Source organism: Pseudopodoces humilis, chromosome 8 (genome assembly GCF_049639895.1).
Source record: "Pseudopodoces humilis isolate 2021_Gansu_Grassland_sample_001 chromosome 8, ASM4963989v1, whole genome shotgun sequence".
Classification (NCBI taxonomy): domain Eukaryota; kingdom Metazoa; phylum Chordata; class Aves; order Passeriformes; family Paridae; genus Pseudopodoces; species Pseudopodoces humilis.
Genome location: NC_142207.1, coordinates 18,394,564 through 18,406,334, shown reverse-complemented (window position 1 = coordinate 18,406,334; position 11,771 = coordinate 18,394,564). Strand labels below are relative to the sequence as shown.

General features: G+C 36.9%; 1 protein-coding gene across 1 annotated transcript in view; it reads left to right on the top strand.

The window, feature by feature from the left end:
• Nucleotides 1–4,326: 4,326 nt before the first annotated feature.
• The window catches only part of LOC102110251 (sodium channel protein type 1 subunit alpha), a 93,413-nt gene continuing 85,968 nt past the window's right edge, over nt 4,327–11,771 (top strand). Inside the window, exon 1 of the mRNA XM_088059193.1 lies at nt 4,327–4,899. The gene's annotated coding sequence lies outside the window, so the exon portion shown is untranslated. The remainder of the gene's footprint in view (nt 4,900–11,771) is intronic.

The following is an 11,771-nucleotide window of genomic DNA, read 5'->3' as shown; positions in this document are numbered from 1 at the left end:
TGACTGACAACTTAACTTAATCTCCAAAACTAAGTGTGGTTCCTTTCTTGCTCTTAAGCTCATAAAAGCTAGTTTAGGGAGATGCTAAAAAGAATTAAAATCTAAATTCAACATCCGGGAATCAGTGACAGAAGAAAATCCAACAGAAAAACCTGCCAGTACTAATTATTTTCAGTTGATAAAGATCATTCATTTACTCAAAATAAATAGGCATATTTATTGAATGGTTAATTAACTGCTTTTTCATTTTTCAACTTTTTTCCTTCCTCCTATTTTTGCCATTCTCTTTTAGTATTAATATGCAAAACAGCAGATGGTTTTTTATGAGATAAGTACAAAAATAGTCGCTTGGAAAATCAGTTTATAGGCACTCTCAGAGGTATAATAGGCAACCCTATACATCTTACAAAGAATCTTGTAAAGGGATTTAAAAGACTATCAGAGCTAGTTTTATTGTAGAGGAAGAGATGTCAAAGAGAAATGAAAGAACAGTCCATGAATATTCAGATTACTGTGACCTTGACCTATTTAATGTCCATAGTTTAATTGTAGAAGGTTTTTATGCTTAATTGGATTATAATTCTTCAGTTATTTTCTAGGATAATGTGTATTGTTAAATATCAGAAACTGCATGTGAGTACAAAATTACAAAATTAGTGATACCTACCTAAGGAGTATCCACTGAATTCAAGAATTCAGTGTTCACCTTTCATGACTAGAATACTTCATCATTTGGAGGAAAATCAAGGACCTTCTCGTAAATAAGTAGGATGCAAAGTATTGTCAAATACTAAGGAAAGGAGGCTTGAAAACTGACACATCTTGACATCTAAATTGTACAATTTAAGATGTTTGGAAATATGATTTCTTTTAAAAATGCTGTTTAATTCAGTTGCAAGTTTGGTCAGTTATCATTTAAGGATGAAAGGGTATTTGGAGATGTTCTTCTGCCTATTTGAATATTGGCATTAGTCAGATACCAGGAAGCTTAGTCAACTAAAGGAGAAAAACATTCCTCTGACTATTCCTCCAATGGTCTTCATTGTGATATGACTGGGTCAAAAAATGAAAAATTATATGCAGAGTAAATTGAGGTCTTGAGGTGCTGGATAATATTTGAAGAAAGAAATCAAAAGCTTTTGCTACCTGTTTCGAAAAGGAGGTATGTGATATGCATTTACAGGTTTTTGCTTACAGAAGTAGCCCATGCAGAAAAATGGCCAAAGTCTTCAGAGAGACTTGGGTAAAGGACTCCTATAAGGAATCCCCCTCCTCCTCCATTTATAAGACTATGTGTTATTTGGTCTGAATACAGGAGTTTATTTTTTGAAGACTTTGAGCCATTGTTTACACGTTTCAGCATGACTCACTTGTGCAGGTTGTTCAGGAACACAAGGGATAAATTATCTTGAGAAAAGCAAGAAAGGTCAGAGAAGGACGGAAAAAACGCCAAAAACCTGCACCACCAGATATTGTAGTTGTCTTTCCAGTCATTGATACCAGAGCATTTTAGTGTTTCAGCAGATACCAAATGGAATCTATATTAGTATGAGCAAACCTCAAACAATGATTTATTTATGTGCAAGGCATCTTAAGAGCAAGGTGTCTAAAAAAACTTGTCCTGTTTACTCAAGGTTGTTGGCAGGAATAAGGTCTATGAGATACTGCTTCCTTCATTTCAGCATGGAAAAGAAAGGATCATGTGGAAATAAACTCAGCCAGTAAGGGCAGTTTAGTCACAAGCACTGCAAAGCTCTATTGCCATATTTTCCATAAAAGAAAAATTCCAAAATTTGTTTCATAGGCTTACAGTCTTCGGTAATAATGACTAGCATTATCTTGATAACATGTATAGCAAAAGAGTTTAGATTGTTTTTTACTCCTCACATTAAGTCCCCAAAAATGCATACTTCCATCTCTATCCTCATGAGGGGTTGTCTAGTCCATTCTTCTTTTCTAATCAGCAGATTTTTCTGCAGTCATTTTCAAAAGACTGCAAGTTTTAAAAGGATTTTTTTCAAACTGCATTTGCTTTATTTACTTTGACCCTCTATCTGCTGAGGCATCAGAATAAGTAATTTCCTGGTTGAGTATTATATAAACTTGACTTATTTTCTTACCACTGTCAAGCATAAGCCATTAAAAGGCACATTACCAGTGTAGCTGGTTCAAAAAGAGTCTTTTGCTGAAAGTTCTACTTGTCAGCAATTTCTGTATCAATTTGTGTTTAGATAGACCTTACTTGTTAGCAGATCAGACCCAAGGAAAAATGCTTAAAGAAGTATCTGTAAACTGAGAAGTGCTGAGGCTCTATGGAAGAGCACTTTGGCTGCTGTCTGAGAGAAGTAAACAGTATTTATACTCCAGACAAAAGCTATGGCTTCCAGGTGTATGTTGAACGACAAAACTTGATGTTTTCAAACTATTACACTGGATTTACTTATCCTCATGAGGACAGACTGACCAGGTTGTTCTCTGGTTGGATATACAGTTATAGGAAATATTAGAAAATAAGACTGGAAAATTTGAAGGAATATCCAGTTCATCATTTAGCCCAAAGATGGAATCAGCTGTATCAAACTTAGACAAGTTTGCCTGAACTGTAACATCACGCAAACTGTATATTGCCTTTGCAATGCTGCAAGCCAAATTTGCATTCTGTCCCTTTAGCTAGCCTTTCCTACTCAATTTCTGTGTACTGGGTTGGGTAACCTGTACTTTACCAGCCAACTTTCTTTATTTTTCTACCTGATGCAGTCACCATTTGGTTATCTCTAGCTGGACTGTCCTGTCCAGTGCCATGGCTGTGGAAGCACCTGAGCTTGCTTTGGGTGAGTACTTTGTCTGCTTTGCTGTTTGGTGTGCTGTGAGCAGCAGGATTGCTGGTTTTGCACCTTAATTAAACTGTCCTTGAATGTTTCCAAAGCCCAATTCAATTAATGATATTTTCAACTCTTGATTAACCCAGGCCAGGTACGTAAACATTTTTTTTCTCCTAAAGCAAGCACTCTTATTTAACACTTGAAACACACCAAAAGTAGAGGTTAGTACATACAAATTATTTGAAGTTTTAAAAGGGACTCCTCATTAGAAGTCTAAATCAATATGTGAAAAAATAAATGCACTAAGGTATTTTTAATATTGTTTTCTGAAGATTGATTCTGAAGATTTCCTGATTTCAAATACAGAAATAATTGGTTTTTAAAAGTCATTCTCAAATTATATTTTTCTTGCTTTTTTCTTTTTGTTTCCACATTCTACTTAACTCGGTATGCTAGCTATAGGTCTTATTAGTGATCTGCCTTTTATATCAAATACTTTTGATTTTATCTTTTTCTCTTTTTCCTTTTTTTTTTTCTTTTTTAATTCTCAAGCATTTTTTTAACCTGATCAAATTTGATAGAAGAGTCATTGTAACTTTATCTCAAAAGGAGAAATATAATATAAATAGATTTGGAAGACAAAAATTTGGATTATTTTTATCTCTTTCACCTTGATTTTCATTTCTGAGATGAGAGCTCAAGTCATGTTTATTCTGATAAAGACATAACTGATAATAATAGAGTCTGCACCTAATCTTGCTTCTGTAAAGCTCAGTCAGTGTTCCACATTGAGTCTTAAAACTTTTCTTGACCTTTTAATGTTGCCACAGGATTTTGTGTCCAGTTGAATTTACTCTTGATCATGTCTAATCAAGCAGTCTCAAATATAACCACAAAACATCTTAGTGAAACCTTTGCCTTCTTTTGTAAAGAGAAACTTTATAAATAAAAATATTAATTCAATAATAATTTGTATATGCATTATATGTATTTAAGGCTCTTTAGTTGCTATTGAAGCATTAAAATGAAATAAATTTTGGAATGTAAGCTATATGCAGTAGTTTTAATTTATATGAAGCACTTCTTGTAAAAAAGGTTGTGTAGTTATTTAATGGCTGGCTAAGCATGAATACTTGTTTCTCCTGTTGTGCCCTGCACAGAAGTGCTGATATGACCCAAACAATAATAAACTATGAAATACACCAAAGCTTCTCTCAAGGAAAAAAAAAAAAAAAAAAAAAAAAGCAAAGAAACGCCAGAATTGACTGTAAATATCTTCACAACAGAGAATGTATCTTACCTGTCATTTTCTTGAAAAATCAAGCCTCTGTAAGAGAAGCAGTTTAACCCCTGTAACACCAGGTACAACAGGTAAAAAACGCTTGCTTTCCAGAAACTAAGCTGCATGCAGTAAGAGTTATTGGAGGGAACAGCAATTCCCTTAGGAAATTAATCCCAGACTTTATCTCATACCAATGCTTTCCTTCTACTCACCACAGTAAGCAATACCCAGAGAGAGGTGTGCAGGAGCAGCGTGTGTCTCCCGGTGCTTCGCCTTGCTGTTGCTCTCCTGGCAGCTGCAGCTGAGCAGTCCTGCAGACACTGTGTGACAGGAGCTCTGCTGCCTCAGAGCAGGTACAGCTGCAGCTGAGCAGTCCTGCAGACACTGTGTGACAGGAGCTCTGCTGCCTCAGAGCAGGTACAGCTGCAGCTGCAGCACTTGCTGTCTGCCTCACATTTGGAACACCCTCACTCCTTCCGGTCATTCATTCCAGGGGAGGAATGACACCAGCATTTCTGAGCTGTTCTTGTCTTTTCTCCCAGAACAGTCAGGGAAAGCAGACTTCGTGATCTCCATGCTAACTACCAGCCTGCCTGCTGCCAGTTCTCCCTACTTCTGCCAGTGATGACATTCAGCTTGCTCCTCCACACAGGATACAGCACTGATTCCTCATTATGTAAGGCAGTCTAGGTCAAGTGTAGGAGAGACACTGCTGGCCTGAGCAAGCTACTGGATTGCTTCCTCAGCTTCATGGGGTCTGGAAGCTGGATCCTGATCTTTGCTACATCTTCTTGGGTGAGTGTTTTTGCATGATTTAAAAGGTTACTGTGCTCCTTTTCTATGCAGATAGCTGTCAGCCATACTGTGAATTGCAGAGATGATTTCTTAGGTGAAACTAGCTCTGTCAGCATGATTGAATTAACAGAGTAGTTCTTCTAGGCATCTCAGCTTTAAGACACTTTGCAAATAAATAAATAAATCATAAATTGGATTTTTTAAGAAACATCCTTTCTAACCATATGGGGATTAGAGTTAATTTGTCTGATTAAGCAGTGAATTAAATCCATTTGCTTGAAGATGATGTGGGAAAGCATTATTGGATATTGCTATTAGCTCTGAGAGGTTTACTGCAGTTCTTGGCTGTTGCATTTTTTTAGCCTTGCAAATTACATATATGCTTCTCCTATTAAATGTTACAAAAGAATCAAAACTTGTATTTAATTGTCTTGTACTTTCTGGCTATTTTTTGAAGCAGCAATTAAACCCAGGATGCTATTTGCTATGTATTGTATGAATGTGTGGATCTTTATGCTTCTGAGATAGGTAAGGTGAATACTGCAGATAAAATTACATTTAGTGACTGCTCTGCAGAATGCCAGAACAGTACATGGGAGCTGGATTTATATTAGAGGGTAGCTTTTATTCATGCACCACATAGAATTCAAAGACCTTTTTTTGTATTTCAGCCCTGCTGAAAATCAGTATCAGTCTGTAACAAAGAACAGAACAGATTTGTCCTTAATTATACATACTGGGTATTGTCAGGTGCTGGAATGTCTGATCTTACTGGAATGCAGTAGAAGAGGCCCTGGAAAGTAACAGCATACCACTGATACTGCAGTATCATACAAGGAATTTTAACAAGGCTAGCTTGCTTGCTAAGAGCAGCTAATAAATCTGAAAACATTTTTAACACATTTGAGAGATTAAATGGAACACTTCTCTTTATGTGCAGTACCTTGGACAGCAACTTTTTTGTTCTGTGGTACCGTGAGTCTCCTTCATGGGACTTATATATAATTTGTGAAAATTAATACAAATTTAAGATACATTAATGGATTTAAAAACACTGGGGAATCTATAATAAAAAGAAAAACAAACCAAAACTGAGAAAAACTTTGGTCAGCGTTGTATCAATGTGCTCTATTTAACAGCTTGCTGCCAAGATTTCTTTTAATATTAGCTTTAAAATAGTGAAGTTTGTATTGAGATATGTTAATGAGTGTCAAAATAGTAAATTAAGAATGAAATATTGTTGGCAATTTACAATAAGGCATTGGCAAAATGTTCATGTCTGATAGGTAACTGCTCACTTTAAGTGTAAATGCCAAGATCCCTTAAATCAAAATAGAATTGGATATTTCTATAAGTTTATGTGCAAATATAAGGTTAAAACTAATTTTGATGGGAAGAATGGAAGCCTGGAAGCCTTTTAAGTGTGTTTTTTCTCCCCATTAAAAAACAGTTGTTCTTCACATTGTTCTAGAAATAACTAATAGACTTTAATTTCGACACTTGCTCTAAAGTGAGGTGAATTGTTTTACTCTTTTCTTATTGTCTTTGAAAGCGCTCTTTCTCTGGAAAAGAACTGCCAAGCAGTCAGTTGTCTTTTCATCATGGTCTTGCCTTACCAGTTACCAATTTATTTATTTTTTTTTTTGTAATGACAGTCATATAGATCTATGCTGTGTTTTATTAGATACACCAGGCTGCTGCCTTCATTAATTACATTGTGAAAGTTAGGTTCAAGAAAGTGTAGCTCATTTTTGGTATCTTGATAACAACTCTGTTGCAATGCAGCATATTACATTGTATAATATTTTATAGATACCACTTCAGACTTCAAAATACAGATCTCTTTCAAACAAACTTAAAATAATAGCATAATATAGGAACTTTAGAACAAAACTGCTAGGTACCTTGAATTATTGTAATGATGTACTTCACATTCTTTGTCTCTTGCTGCATGAAGTGTTCTAAAATAGTTACGCTATTATATATGAGTACACTGTGTTCCATCCCATTTCAAGTGTGGGTGCTTGAGGTATTTTCTTACAGGCTCAAGGAGTATTACTAACATATCTATTCAATTAGAAGGAAAAAAAAAGCCTTACTGTCTTTAAATGTAGAGTGATCTTCTGGAAGTCTTATTTTTATTTTTTGCATCATGGTTCATAGCAGGGCATGCAGTGCTTCTGAGCATAGCAAGCTGCAGATACTACAGTAGCATACAGTGTTAGAAAACTCTGTTTCCTGTGTGTATTCATATATCCCATATTTTGGAATATCACTTTGGGTCTGAGAAATTGAATCTGAGCTGTTAAATATGTTTTGAACCCACTACAATGCAAGATATTGGTTGGTGGTGGTCAGTACCTCCTCCTGGTATTTTTCTGCGCTTTATTGGAATTGTCCAATTCATGACTACATCACTAGCTTGCTTTCAATATTCTTTATATTTCCTCAAATCACAGTATGCAGCTGGATTTTCTGACAAACTTTTCATTTTTTCTCAGAGCACTGGAATTTTCAGCACTGCAAAGGAGTATCTTTGCTCTTTTCATAGTTATGGAAATGACACTAAAACTGAGGAGCATGGAAACAATAACAAATGTGTCAAATAAGTTATTGAGATCTCAGGTTTTATCTGTCCATTTTAGTTGAGCAGTTGAGATACATATTGTGATGACACACATATGCTAAATTAGTGCTAAATAGAAAAGGAAAGATTAAAAATATTTGTGTTTTAGTTTATGTCATGTAACAACTAAATATGACTGTAGTAGTATAGTTGACAAGCTTTCCATGTAAGTTTGGGCTCACTTAAATGCAGATCTTTCACTGTCTAGAACTTCCAGCTTTTATTTGCATCTAGTACACAAAAACATTCCTAATGTGACAAAAATCTACTGCTATAGAAATGTGCTTTACCTACTCTAAAGACAACTGTTTAGAAGCTGGCAGATGTGCTTTGTTCCTTGTGCAAAAAGTTGCTATGCTTTTTATTCAGAGGTTTTACTTGCTGTTCCTTGAAACTGGTTGGATGCAGTCTTCTGTGTTGCTACAGTTTGTCTCATTTTTCAGGTCCTGGGTCTCCATTATGATGTTTCCCCATCCTTAACTACTTGGATAGCACTTCTGTGACTGCAGTACAATTGATTCACAAGTTTAGAAAATGTCCCTTGGATCATGATGTTTACCAGCATGTCCACAGAGCATGTTGGTTGGCTAATCCCTTATCTATTAGATTAATTACTCCATTAGCTATCTTCCACACCCATGGTAATTCATAGAATTCATTGCTATAACACTAGAAAGAGATACTGTAAAAAATCAAGGGAGATTTTTTAAAAAATGTTTCAGTAAATAAAATGTACCTTATAAACTTTCATTAAAAAGACACATATTGCTCTTAACACTGTCTTAAATGAACATACCATTCTGCATTGCTGCTTATGTGGTTTATTTGCCATGGCTGAACATCTGAACTTCTAAGGTTAATTTTGAAGGTTTCTCTACATTGTACACAACTGTGTTTTCAGCAAAATAATGCTGATACATAGTTGTCTGTTGCAGCAAAAATGCTAAAGGATAGAGGCAAATAAACCTACATTCTTTTTTAAATTAATTTACAGTTTATAAAGTCTTTTCAGAAAGGGAACTGTACTGCAGAGGGACACCAGAGAAGGACTTCCAGATGAATCCTTTCATGCACTGAAGAATGACAAGCTCTCCTAATGCTTGGTGATCACTCAGGCTCTTGAGCCAAAAACTTACTGGGCTGTTCTTCACCAGTGCTCTTAAATATTTACACAGTGTTCCTGAGGTAGGACTGGTCAAAATTTATATGAGGACAAGTGAACCGCAGATCCCCATTAAGGCAAAGTTACCAGGTCTGCAGAATCTGAAATCTGCAGGATTGCAAGCTCATGGCTGCATTGGAAGTTTGCCTGGCAGCTGTGTCCCTGCTGCGCGTGGCATGGAAGGGTTCTCCTCGGCGCCTGCTGGATGGTTGCTTCAGGCCATACCCATTTGCTCCTTGGGCAGTCAGGGAGGGATTTGTCACCACACCTGCGCAGAGAGCTGCTCAAAGATTTCCAAACTGAATGCAATGAGTATCCTGGAGTTGCTTGGTTTTGAAAATTATTTGATTAGCTATTAGCAGTTTACTATTTGTTTGCAGATGGTGAAAAAGGCAAATACTAGATTTTGGGGAGGAGAGGAAAGGGAGACCGTATTTTATTTACTAACTTTACATCTATCTTAGAATTGGAGCAGCTCTGGTTGAGAAATCTATACCTTTTTGTTTTCTTCAGTTGTGGTGCAATATAAAAACTTTAAAAATTCTAAAGAATTCATGGGATATAGCTCTTTAGCAGCTGGAAGGAAGTTGTTGCTGTTGTGTTGATCAAATCTCTCTCAAATCCCATAGCAGATGGGTTCAAGAAGCCAGCAAAGAAGCTTGTTAAGATAATCAGAAACCCTATCAATTTTTCTGACAATGTAAGCTGCTGGAGCTGAATTTCAGCACCTAGTTACACTGTGAGCAGTGAAATTTGAGCCATGAGAAATCTGCTTGGAAAAAACAGGTTTCAGCATTCTGTTTATGATACTTGGAGATTTCTCAAGTCAATGGTCATATTAAGCATCCTGTGCTGAACCTCTTGTGATGCTTTAAGAAGGATGTCTTAGTTCCTTTGTTCCTAGTTTAGTGTTTAATTTTGTGTTGTTTATTTCATTTCGAAGTGCAACATTTGAAAGGAGCTATGCCTGTAACATGTCAAATGTGTCCAGCTTGTAGCAAAGACTGGAGGGACTCATACTAAAACCTCAAGCTGAGGAGCAAATAATTTACCTTTTATCCTTGTGATAAATCTGTGTTTATAAACATCAGACAATTCATCATTTCTAGAAGCATCCTCCATGAACAGAAAGGTTTCTGGGAATGATCAATTGGCACCAGAAATTGTGTCTGAACATCTGTTTAGTATTTAAAAGTTTCAGGCTTCTGGTTCAGGTGTGTTACAAGTGCTACAAAGTCATTTGTCACCTGCAAAGGCTTTACATGATCCTGATGAACTCTGCAAGTATATGAAAATCACACAAATCTGCCTTTACAATTGTACCTAAGAAAGATCCAAACAGTTGAACTGTGTGCTGCCAACAGCTAATATTAAGATAATGACTTAAGGCTCTTTCTGCCTGTAGATCATAGACTCAAACTGCTTTTGGGTAGTTTTTGGGTAGTACTGCCTGAGCCACTTAGCTACCTACCACAACCTACCAGTAGTACCAGCAGAAAAGCTAAATTAGAATCTGGTGATCATGACAGCAGTCAAAGATGAAAGCCCTTCTCAATCAGAGCTCAGATGTATTCAAAGGAGACAGGTTGAGTGGTTGTGTCCAGTTTGGTCTTGCCATTTCTATGTCAGCATTTTAGTATTAGTATTTGAATCTATTATGGTGCGTTTTAATTAAATATTTAGTGTCACAAGCTTGCTTGCTGTGTCCTTTTAATCACTCCAATATTTGAAGACAACATATTTCAAAATTGGGCAATTAGATTTCATTATTAGAACAGTTATTCATAACATTCTGTACTGATAAATGCTTGAAAATAAGTGTTACACTGAGAGAGTTCCAAGTGCTTCTTGTGAAGGGACTAGCATCTCTATCTCTGGTCACCACTGGGAGGTGGAGAAACTCTGATTCACTCAGCTTGGATTCAAACAAACTTTAAGCATTCAAAGCATCATGATGTAAAAATATTAGAAAAAACCCATATCAGAATATTAGAATTGACTCTAAAGCATAAAATTCATTGAAGCTGCTTGGGGTCACTGACTCAGAGCTTAACATTAAGTGTCTGTTATATCACACATATACCTCACTGCATACAGGTATTAATTAGATTCATATCCTTCTGTCTTTACATGCAGAAATGGTATTGAACAATGAAAGAAATACAATGTTATTTTTAGCCCTCCTTCCATGTGCCTTTCACCTTCGCAGTCACTGCCTCCACTTTTCCTTTCCTACCACTCTGTACCCACCCCCTCCAGCATGGCAGGCGCTGGGGCTTTCACAAGTGTTCTCTCATGGCCATCCCCACTTTCATTTTTATTGGTGAGTAAAGCAAGATGAGAAATACAGAATGCTGTCTGATTCAGCTCCAGCTGCGGTGATCCAATGCAGATGGGGTTCATTGTGTTAGCAGTTACCATTACTGTTACTTAGCAGTCTGAATTTTAAAAAGGAGCCTTTTTTTGTCTAGGTTCCAGATTTGGCTGCACAGCTGCCATCTGAATCCAGGGGAATGTACAGAGCTGACGTGGCAGTGGCGTAGCAGGCGGTGTGATTAGCAATGCAGGCTGTAATAGATGGACCCGGCACTCGGGCACAGGAAGCCTGTTTTTGGTGACTGAACCCATGCCTGCTGAGGCTCAGCCCAGCAGCTCTCCTCAGCGGGCAGGTGTAAAACCAGAGAGGACAGGTGGCATTGAGTTGTGATGTGTCAGAGGCTGACCTGGAAAGGTTTCTGGTGCTTTCGTCAGGGCTCATACTAACAATATTCCCTTCATATGTTTCAGAGACAAGTAATTAACTGAAAAGAAATTAAAATTACTGAAAACTTTAGCTCATTTAAGACTGGATAAAGAAATCTACTTCTCAGCACTATCCCTGCCCTTTGTTCCTCCCTGAAGGGAAACGGGGTTGCAGGTTTTCAGTCTCGTTCGGGTCAGGAAATCTCTAAAGAAGCTGTGTCTTTTACAGCCCATTCTTTGCTTTTGCCGATAGATGGGGCTGTCCTTTAAGGTGATGGCTTAGTACCTTTTTTTCCCCTTTCTTTCTATCTTTACCCTCCTCTCTGTCTCTTTTTAACCTCC